The 11643-nt window shown below is 44.7% G+C and overlaps 1 protein-coding gene across 1 annotated transcript in view; it reads left to right on the top strand.

Annotated features, from left to right (window-relative positions):
* Positions 1–5069: 5069 nt before the first annotated feature.
* LOC111147241 (Rap guanine nucleotide exchange factor 5) overlaps positions 5070–11643 on the top strand; it is a 228526-nt gene continuing 221952 nt past the window's right edge. The window contains exon 1 of the mRNA XM_022503165.1: positions 5070–5225. The gene's annotated coding sequence lies outside the window, so the exon portion shown is untranslated. The remainder of the gene's footprint in view (positions 5226–11643) is intronic.

The following is an 11643-nucleotide window of genomic DNA, read 5'->3' as shown; positions in this document are numbered from 1 at the left end:
AGATTGCAGGGCTCAACCTTGGCCTTTGGGAAGGTCAGATTCAGTTCATTTTGATCATTACATACTAAAGTGTTGGCAGGCTTCAATAGGGAGACACAATTGTATTTAGGTTTTGGTTGTTTTTTTTTAAATTTTTTAATTTTTAAGAGCTGGTAAGCAATGCAAAATATCTCAAATGGAGGGAAAATTTAAAAATGAGATGCTGGGAAGGGATGAATTCCAAGAAGACTGATCAAAGTCCTAATAGCAATTCGTGGTAGAAGACTCATTAGCTTGACTTGTCTTTTTGGTACGTTTATCAGGAGACAAGCAGGTGCACACAGTGTGGAAGAACACAGGGAAAGCTCAACCAGTAGATACTGTGGTAATCTTGGTAATCATATGGGACTGCATGAATTAAAGGAGGAAAAGCCACAAGAGTCATTACCCCAAATTTCATACAGCTGGAAATGGGAAGTCCTCTGCTGCATGTTCTCCAAGGGCCCTGCTTGAGAATGGGAAAACTGTCTCTATTCCTCCTCTATCCTCTGAGCAACTTCCTTTAGTTCTACCCTTTACTGTCACACTTGTTCACGCACCAGCACTGGCCTGTCCATTGCGCCTATCCTCTCTCTGGAGCTCCTGCTCACCCTCTGCCCACAGGCCACATTTTCATTTGGGTGTTAGTCAGGTTGAACTTCCATGAAAAACAAGGTCTAAAAACCAGCTCTTCCCACCTCCCTGACTTTTCTAAATCCAGCGACATTTAAAAAATAAAATTGTTCAGGGATGCCTGGGGTGCTCAGTCAGTTAAGTGTCTGCCTTCAGGTCAGGTCAGGATCCCAGGGTCCTAGAATTGAGCCCACATGGAGGGGGGATTCCTTGCTCAGTGGGGAGCCTGCTTCTCCTTCTCCATCTGCCTGTCACTCCCCCTGCTTGTATTTTCTCTCTCTCTCTCTCTCTCTGACAAATAAATAAATACAATCTTTTCTAAAAATTTAATTAGTTTAAATAGGTAATACAGTTACATGTTTTTAAAAAACCAAAAACATAAAAACTTACATACGAAAAATCTTCCTTCTTTCCTTTCCCCATGTAGCCAGTTCTGACTACTTGCAAGAAGTTCAACTTTCTTCACATATACAAATATGACTATAAATTTCCTTCCTTTTTACTCACAAGGGAGTATGTTCTTCATATTTTCCTGAACTAGGTGTCTGGGCACCTACTGTTGTATAACAAATACCTCTAAACTTAGTGACTTAAAGCAATTTATTATTCTCTCTCATAGTGGGGTGGGTTCATTAGGCTCAGCTGGGTACTTCTTGCTTCGGTTTCTTACCCACATATGGTTGTAGTCAGATGTTGGCTTGTGCAAAGGTGAGGTGAAGACTCAGTTGGACTGCGTGTCCAAAATGGCTTACACATGGCCAACCCTTGATGTTGGTTGTCGGATGAGAACTCAGCTGCCAAAGCACTTCCACGTGGTCTCTCTAAGCAGCTTGGGCACCTCACAGCAAGGAAGCCGGACTCTGAGCATCCCAAGAGCGAGCACTCTAGGTCGATTAAGGGCTACTTCTGGAGCAGGCACTGTTATTTCTACCGTATTCCATGGGCCACAGTAGTCACAGGGCTAGCCCAAGATAAAGGGAATGGAGGAAGAAACCCTGTCTAGTCATGGGGGAGTAGAGAGATCATATTGCAGAAAAAGTCTTGGGGGATACAAGGTCCAGAGTTGGTCATCTTTGTAAAACACAATGGGCGACACCACCTGGAATACTTTTCTTCTCCTCCTAACACATGTTAGGCCGGAGGATCTTTCTTTGCAATGTCTGACATCTCACCTCCCCCAGTGTCCACTGACCCCACTAATTCAGACCCTCATTTCTTTGTAGCTAGTTAAATGTCGGCATTATCTTCCCAGTCTCCAATTTCCCCTCACTGCAAATAGCCAATAAAACTTGTGTTTTCTTACCATAGGTATTTTCATAAACTTTAGCCTTAACGATTGTCATTCTCCTAAAAATCGGCTCTGGTACTGAATGGCTGTTTGACTTGGGTGATGTTGACACATATAGGATTTACATGTTTTTTTGTTTGTTTGTTTTGTTTTTTAAACTTCCAATATTGCAAAATTGGGAGGTTTTCTGTAAAAATCCAGATTAAGCTCCTTTTGAAAAATTGAGTTCTCATATATGGAAAAATTCTTCAACTAATATGTTCTCGATACTGAACAAAAGGAAAAAAAATCAGGTCCTTGTAACAGTTACATTCTTGTGGAAAAGCAGATAATAGATGAAATGAGTAAGTAAAATATATGGAATCTTGGATGGCAGTAAGCTCTGTGGAAGGTTAGAAGGAGATAGAAAAAGGAGCGATTGGGAAGGGCTATAATTTAAAATCACATGGTTGTGGAAGGCCTCCCTGAAATGGGCATTTTAGTTAAAAAAAAAAAAAAAAGGAATATACAGGAAGGGAAACATGGATTTTTAGAACCTTGCTTTCCAATAGGGTAGCCTAGAGCCATCTGTAGCTAACTAAATTTATATTAATTAAAATCAAATTAAAATTAAAAATTCAGTTTTTCAGACACACCAGCTACATTTCAAGTGCTCAGAAGCCACATGTGACCACTGGCTACAAAACAGATAGAGACCATTTCCACCATTGCAGGAAGTTCTGTTGCTTCGCGTTACAGAGGAAGAGTATACCAGACAGAGGGCACGGCAACTACAAAGGTCCCGGGTTGGGACATGGCTTGATTTGAGCTAAACAGTGGCATAACTCTTCTGTTTACACATTTCTACATTCCCTATTGTCTGCCTTCTACTATGGCTGTGTGGCAATTAACCTTTACCACCGTAACCCAAGCCAGCTTTCCAAAGGCCCTTAGGGAGATTGAGTTTTAGACTCTTGATCAGTGCCGTACAATCCACGGGCTGAAGTCTCAACTCCTTGGTCTTACACTGAGAAGCTATGTGGAAGAACGGGAAGACTGAGAAACTGGGATGCCAGAACACCGGTGTTCTGGCATGGCTAGTAGGCTAATGGTGTGATTCAAAATTACCGGGGGGTGATCTGGCACAAGCCATAACAGAGTTCTGTTAACCAAAAATGTCTTGGAGGACCTCTTCTGGACCAGGACTAAATGTCTAGTGGACCTCTAGTTGGTATTTCAGGGGGAAGTTTGAAGTACGGGGTGCTCCAGACAATGACTGATTACCTTAAGCGTTATATAAACTGGTATAGTCTTACATGATAACACAAGGGGTATTTCAGCCTGGAATAAATATATGTGATAGGTATTTGGAAACGGGAAAGGGCTATGGAGTTCACTGCAGAGCTCTTTCCAGTAAACACACACACCTGAAGGTGACAGGATTTAAGGCCTTCTGCAATGTCTGACCAGCATCCATTCTAGTATTTTTTCCCTGCTTCTCCATTGTGCTGTCCTTTTCTCTCAGCAGTATGATGTAGTCAGTGCCCAATAGGTTCGGTGTCTTACCACCTTGGTGTTTTTCTCATGTATTTCCTCCTTACCTAAAGGATCCTCACCTTCCTTTCTGCATGATCCAATCTTCTACTCTTGACCTTACAGCACAACTCAAACTCCTTTGTTGACTTTTTTTTTTTTTGCCCATCCCAGGCCAGAAACATTTCTCACTTCTGTGGCCTGGAATGTTCATTATCCATACTCACTTGGCAATTACTAAGAATACAAGGCAATATCTTTGTTTTTCTATTGTGTTTTTCTACTCCTGGGCAAAAAAATTCTTCAGTTCCTTGAGGGCAGAGATCACAGGTCATTCTTCTTTTTTTTCCTAATGTGGCCTATTTCCCATATTATGGCCAAGCATCTATAACAAGAGGGGCTGAGGGCACAGTAGTTAAATCCACTGAGAGCTCTTACCTGTAATCCTTTCTTGTCAATTCTTTTTTTTTTTTTTTAACAGGAATAAACTTACTCAATTTTAACAAGTCTTGGGCAAAGATGGGGCCCCAGTGTCCTACTAGTAAGGAGTAAAAGCCCTAGCTGGCTCTTGTTGAAGACAGACTGTGTGTGGGGGGGGTCTGTGTGTGTGTGTGACAATTCGGGGTTGTCTGGATTGTAAGGCCCTGCTGGAATAGTTTCGTTCCGGATGCTCCACTATTCCTAGCTCCTGGAACGGTGTAAACAATGATTCACACCACGGTAGGCCTATGCAGTTTACCAAGCACATTCATCACATGCATCAGGCTTTCAGGGAAGGTCAGGTTCCAACACGTTAACTGAGATTCACCTTCAGGTCACCAGACTTGCATCTCTTTGCCAAACGCCTATCATAGCCAACCAAAGTTTTCTCCCCTTATTCTTTAGCGATGAACGTGCCAAAGAGTAGAGGCAAGTCTATCTCAACGGTGTTTGATCTGTACCAGACTATAGAGCCTGTTCTGAAGTTCTTGGGCAAAAACCGTTTTTGAGGAATAGCGATTATGGTTTGGGTCTGGACTGTGCAAAAAGCAAGGAGGGACTGGAAGAGGGAGGAATGTCCCAGACTTCCCAGTTCACACGGTGAAGTCCAAGTCAACCCAGGCTGTTAGGTAAAAGGCGGTGAAGGAGGCTCTTCAGCCTCAAGGAAATTGGGTGTGGGGGTGGGGGTGGGATGGGCAGTAGAGTGGGTTGGTGGAGGATTCTGGGAATCCCGCACCTGTGGATGAGCGGGTGCCCAAGGTGTCCCACCCTCTTCCTCTTGGGTTCAGGGAGGGGCTGAGGGGGGCCCGGCCGCGGGCGGAGGTGAGCCGCCGGAGAGGGCGGGGCGGGACGGGGCGGGGCCCGGCGCACCTGGGCGGAGAGGGGGAGGTGCGCGGGGCCGAGCCTGCCGGGGGCCGCGGCGCGCGCCAATGGGCAGCGGCTGGCAGCGCGCCCCGCGCCCGAGCCGCAGTCGCGCCCTCTCGCTGCCTGGCGAAGGCGCGGACGGCGCGCGGAGGCGAGCGCGGGGGAGACGAGCTGCCGGCGCCGCAGCCGCCGTCAGGGCATGAGGATGGCCGTGGGCTCCGTGAAGATGCAGCCGCCGTGCGAGAGCCCGGCCCTGGCCGCGGCGGCGGCCGTGGCGGCAGCGGACGGCGCCCTGCGCCGCAGCCCCAGTGCCCGCGAGCAGGAGCGCGAACAGCCGCTGGCGCCGCCACGGCCGCGGCTGAGGGACCTGCCGGCGCTGCTGCGGAGCGGGCTCACGCTGCGGAGGAAGCGGAGCGCCGCCGGGGCCCGGGTGAGTGGCCCGGACCCGTCCGGCCCGAGTGGGCACTGGCGGCGCGCACGTGGAGCCTGAGCCCACCCTCCTGGGCCGTAGAGGGGGCACTTGGAAGTTCGGGAGGTGGCGGAAGGGGCGCCCTCGTGCGGGGTCCCGGGAAGGCGGGGTCCGGGGGGGTGTCCCCCCGGTGAGCAACGGTTCCCCTTCCCCCAGATGCCCCTGACTTAACCCAGGGGCACCTGGATTTAGAGCGGCGGACCGTGGGCATCCCCGGAAGGAGGGCCGTTTGCCTCTCCCCAAAGGGGAAGCTGCAGGTGTCCCGGACCTAACTGTCGGCCAGCCCTGTCTCGGCAGCAAGCCTCAGTCCCCACAAACGGGAGCCCAGTTTCGGGAGGTGTGAGACGCGTGAGCTTGTTTGGAACGCCCCGTGGCAAGCTTCGGGCGTCGGGTCTGGTTCTGACCGCCGCTGCCACCACCGCCACCGACGAAGTGTAGACACAGGAGTTGGAAGTTCTCCGGGCGAGCTTCTAGCTCCTGGGTTCTGGAGTCTCCAGCACTTGGTACTTGGTGACGCCCCCTTGAGCGGGAGGGTGCACAGCCTCCACCCCGCCAAATCTTAAATATTGACTTCCTGATGGTGTGTTCAGATACGATTTCCTGGTGAGGGAGTGTCCCTGGTTGTGCCTCTAAGTGCATGTAATGGCCTGAGCAGGTCGGACATGTTTGTTTGTGAAGCGGGATGGCCTGCTGATTTTCTCCTGGGACCTTTCACAAGCCGCTCAGGAGACCGCGCCGGGGCCTCAGGCCAAGGGGCAGACCCTCGGATTTCCCTGCCCACCAGGGCTTTGGGGCAAACTTTGGTAGATTCTACTCAGTTCTTTAGAATTTGTCACCATTAAGCAGGCTTTGCTGAACAGCTATAACAAAGTAGACTTTGGGGGAGGGGGCTGTAATATTGAAGTCTTTGTTGCCTGCTTTAAAAGAAGATCTTACTGGAGGACCTGTGGCCCTTACTTACAAAGATAGGCTTGTGGAAACGTGAGTGTTGGGGAAGAACATTTGTTTTGGTGTGGCTTCCTTTGGGCAAGAAGGGTATGAATTGGTATAGGTCTTCAGCCTCCCCAGTTTGTGTTTCTCCTCTTCCTTCCAAGGTAGGGATGACTGGCATGATCTGCCTCAGAAGGATATTCTGAGGATTAGCTGGATGTAGGACTTCTTAAAGTCCATGACCAGTGGAGTTAAGGAATTGCCCACAAGTGACCTGAACGTGCGGCATACAGATTGTCTGCAAAGAAAGTGAGATGTGTCCCAAAGATGTGATAGCTAAATAAACACAAGAACCAGAGTTATAGACTTTGCAAGAATCTGGGGAAAAGTAGGTCAAATCGTGTTCCTATTATCCTTGACAGTTACTTTTTCATGGCACAGAATACTGAAGACATGAGGGCAGCCAGGCAATCTGTGACGGGAATTGCTGAAGGTTTCTGTATAAATAGATCTGTGTGTTCATCTGCATAAAGGCTTGTGTTTCTTGCTGCCTGGGATGATGATGTGTGCCTTGCCAATATACACATTTGTTCTTCTTAATTATTCTGAATGTGGTTACTTCAAATAATACATACTTCATTAACCCTTCTTTGATCCTAATACTGTATTCCTTTGGGACATTCCAAATACATTTCATAAGTACATGGCCAGTTTTTTATTGGGGAAAGGTTGTCAAATTTTCCAATGTTGGAAACCCATACTTTTCAACTATTTCCCCTTCCTTTGGCTTTGGAACCACCTTTGTGATTTTGGACCCTTCCTTAACCGAGATAGGAAACGTTTGAAAGAAATTAAAAAACAACGACAGGTGGAATATGTACCTGTATGAGTCTGCTCAGGCTGCTGTAACAGAATACCATAGACTGGGTGGCTTAAACAATAGAAATTTATTTTCTCACACTTCTGGAGGCTTGACAGTCCAAGATCAATGTGCCAGCAGACTTGGTTTCTGATGAGAGCTCTCTTCCTGGCTTGCCTTCTCACTATACCCTCACATGGCCATTCCTCAATGCACATGGATGGAAAGAGAGATCTCCCTCTCTTCCTTTTCTTGTAACTTCACTAATTCCATCATGGAAGCCCCAGCCTCATGACCAAGTCTACCTCTCAGTACCTCCCAAAGGCTCCCTCTCCAAATACTGCCATAGTAGGGGGTAGAGCTGCAATATACAAATTTTGAAGGAATGCAGACAATCAGTCCATAACAGAAGGGTTACATAGGAAAGAGAAAAATAGGTGAAATGTGTACCAAACTAGCTGGTGACCTGTGAGCATCTGGGGTCACCTGGTTAGCGCTTTAATTAGATCAGTGGTGCTTGTGCAAACAATCATGGCTTAGATCCCTCTGTGGACTTTTAATTTTATATTATATGGCCTGCATCTCCAGATTATAGCTGAGTGATTATGGGAACAAATAAACACAGATTTATTACCACTGGTTAAAAAGAAAAAAAAAAAGGCAGCTCTAGATATTACACAAGTTGGTAAGAAGATTTGCAATTTCTGTATTGACCAAGATTTGATTTAGGAATACGTGTGGCACTTGTCCACGCTGCCTTGGGCTCTCACAAATCTGGACAATCAGACATCAACTGTCATCAAGTAAGCTCTTTGTAGGTTGTGTTGCCCAACCCAGGTGCCTTGTAGGCTGTCTATTACTGGGAAAAATTAAGCTGACATTTGGTTAATACTGCAGAACTCCTGTGTGCCTTGGTGTAGTCACTTCTAATCATACTGAATTCAAAATTGCAAACTGATTAAGACTCTGCACTTTTTGGGCTAAGTGGGGAATGACCACGTTTCACTTGGTGGGAGGACCCTAGCTACCTCCTAAAAGAGTGGTAAGATAGGGCACAGCTTGAATTCCCACCAAAACCCTTTAGTCATTCTTTAATAAAAGCTGTGTTATGGAGATTATGAGAAATAGTGTGATAAACACTTAGCCTTCAACACTTACTAACATTTTGCCAGTCTTGTTTCATTTATTTCTCTTCCCCACTTTTTTTGTTGGGGCTGGTATATTTTAAGGCAAAATCCTAAATATCCTATTATCTCACTCATAAATGTGTTTGTTTACATTTCTGATAAGGACTTTTTTTCTTTGAAAACAAAAACAAAAACCAAACCCAATGACTTCTATGTGTTTTTCATGTCTAAAAATAGTAACAATGATTTTTTAAAAGATTTTATTTATTTATTTATTTATTTATTTGAGAGAGGGAGACAAAACGAGCAGGGGCAGCACAGAGGGAGAGGGGGAAACAGACTCCCTGTTGAGCAGGGAACCCCAGACATGGGGCGCAATCCCAGGACCTCTGGATCATGACCTGAGCCAAAGGCAGATGCTTAATCGACTGAGCCACCCAGGTGTCCCTTAACAATGATTTCTTAATATGATTCCCATATTCACATATTCTCAAAGATCTCTTTTTACTTATGATTTGTCCAAATCAGGAACAAAACAAGGTCCATACATTGTATTTGGTTGTTAGGGGGTTTTTTTGTTTTTTGTTTTTTAATATTAATACTTTAAAAAAAAGATTTTATTTATTTATTTGACAGAGAGATAGAGAGCACGAGTAGGCAGAGGAGCAGGCAGAGGGAGAGGGAGAAGCAGGCTCTCCACTGTGCAGGGAGCCCGATGTGGGACTTGATCCCAGGACCCTGGGATCATGACCCGAGCCCGAGGCAGCCGCTTAACTGACTGAGCCACCCAACTGACTGAGCTACCCAGGTGCCCTTGGTTGTTAGGTTTTTAAATCTATATTATTTTATAATAGTCCTCCTTACCTACTTTTTTCATGCCATTGATTTGATGGAAAAAGAGAGTACAGGTCATTTGTCTGGTAGAATGGTCCCATTTCTGGGCTAATTTCTCACTTGTGTCATTTAGCTTGTTTCTCCATTCCCATGTCTCCTATAATACGGCAGTTAGAATCAAGGCCTGATTAGGTTTAGGGTCAGAGCCAAGCATACTTTGTAGGTGGTGCTGTTAAAATCTGTTGTATCACAACCACAGGACATGTGATGTTTGCCTGTGTCTCTTTTTGAGATGGTAAGATTGATTAGTGGGTTCTCACCTTTCTACCTTTTACCTAATGACTGTAACATCCATAGATGGTTGTAGCCTAGATCCATTTCATTAGGAATTGCAGAATGGTGATGATCGAAATCTATCATTTCTCTTGCATTTATTATTTGGGTATTTTATCTGTAAAGGACTTACCCTCATGAACTGTTTGGGTCTCCTGAAATTCAGATTGTGTAGGAAAAACAAGGAAGGGCTTAATTTTTTCCCTTTTATCAATTTTCTGAGTAATGATTTGGTACCCTAACAATCTCCCATGATAATCAATGAGTTTTCTTTTTTTAAGTATTATAAGAATTTGTGGATCTCAATTTATTGTTTCAATCCATTGCAGTCAATATTCTTTTGGACCCACAAGTTGTCCTTATCTACTCTATACTTTTTACAAGACCCCAGTAGTCTCTGATACCTTCCTTGCTTTCTGGCACAAGATACTTTAAGCTTACCTTGTCCATGTCCTGCTCCAGACCTGAAATCAGCCATTTTCCCCAAAGAGCGCTAATTCTTTTTACTAAAAACTGTTCATTTTCCTCCAACCTTTGCCTCTCTTGGTGGTTGTGTTACTTTTTACCTTGGTCTTAGACCTTCCATCTTAAGTTTTTTATTTCTTCTTAAATTCTTCTCATCAGGCTGCTTCTAAGACTTTCACTTTCTCCCTCTAATAAAATAGCTGGTAACTACCATTCCCTCTTTCTATATATATTGTCAGATTGCTGAGACTGACTTATTTTGGGCTTTGACGGCTGTGATCTTTTCTGCAGTGTTCTACCAGTTTCTTCATCTCTTCAAAATCTGTTTTATTTACAGCAGACAGAATGATTCAGCAATTGTGCCAAATTGTCTGTTCACCAAACGGTGACAGTCCGCTTTTGGATTAGTCTCCTCTCCCCTGATTTCTTCTCGCTCAGGCAGGGTCCCTGAGGCATGGCAGGTGCCCTTCCAACTTGAGAAATTGGAAGAACAGCTAGTGGCTCTCTGCATGAGGTTCTCTCTTTTTCATTTGTAGTCTCTACCCGCATGATTCCCTCTCAAAAATGAACAAGGTAGCCTGTTTCCTTTTTCCAAGCTGGAGTGTTTTAGGTGTGAGTTGACACCCTCCCCTGCTGGAACTAAGACCTTATTGATTGGGAAATACATATGCTTCAAGTTGTACCAGTATGCCTGATTTATAGTCATTTTGTAAACATATTTCACAGGCAAAGCATCTAATTTTAATTCATTATTTGTATTTAAATTCAAATCAGTGGCTAACAGCTCATAGCACTTAAGATTTAGAATTTACAATAATTAATCCTCGTGTGCCACGCGTGTTCTGCTACAGACTGCATTTAGCCCTCACAACAAGCCAGGGAGTTAAATGCTATTACTTGCATTCTGCAGATGAGGAAACTGTAACAGAGATGGAACTTGCCCAAGAACCCAGAGGCAGAGGGGGGTTTGAATCTAGCCAGTCTGGTTCTGTAGTCCCTGCTCTGAATTGACTCTCTGGTTTTCCTCAAATGCACTGAGGACGGGGGGTCTATTTTAGTCTAAACTAATTAGCCTTATATTACCCAAGAGTATGCTATTACCTTACCACTGTGAGAGTGGTTAGTGAATGCTGTCGATAATGCCAGACACTAATCTTTCTTTCATTTGAGTACTCTGAGGCTTGTGGTAGACCTACTGGGTGCGAGGCAGGGAGAAGGGAAAAATATCGTGGTTATGGGTGAATGGTAACTAATACTGTATAAAATTAAAACTAGCATTCTTGGTGTCATAAGCAAAAACCACCCAGGCCCACCTCAATCAAGGCCAATACAAAAAGTTTGTGAATTCGCCTGCTTACTTTTTTCTTACCTGCTTACGGTAGCCTGTCAGAGATAGGGCCATGAGGGGAGGCATGCACCTTCCAGGGAAGATGAATCAGATCAAATATGAGGGACACGTGTTGATCTTATTTGAGACTTTGTACTTTGTACCAGCTTAAACCTTGGTATGATAATCCTTTGTTAACCATGGCTACAGATAAAGTAAAACTCCATGAGTGCTACCTTGAAAAATATTTGACAAGAGAGAAAAGAAATTATAGATTCATTTATTCTACTTTAATTTCACATAAATTCTAGTAAAAGACCTCAATGGCAAATTAATGCCATATTTACTTTCTTTCTCTCTCCTCTGACCCCTGGTATAGGCTTTGTTTGCATAATTAGATCCAAGGAAAAGAGCGTGCACTATGGCTTCAGAAACTGGGTTTCAATCCTTGCGTGAGTTATTCTTTTTTTTTTTTTTTTTTTTTTTTTTTTTTTTTTTTTTTTG

This window comes from Enhydra lutris, unplaced genomic scaffold (assembly GCF_002288905.1).
Source record: "Enhydra lutris kenyoni isolate GAN:26980312 unplaced genomic scaffold, ASM228890v2 scaffoldscaffold16, whole genome shotgun sequence".
NCBI lineage: Eukaryota > Metazoa > Chordata > Mammalia > Carnivora > Mustelidae > Enhydra > Enhydra lutris.
Note: the sequence above shows the minus strand (reverse complement) of the source record. Positions and strands in the feature narration are given on the sequence as shown.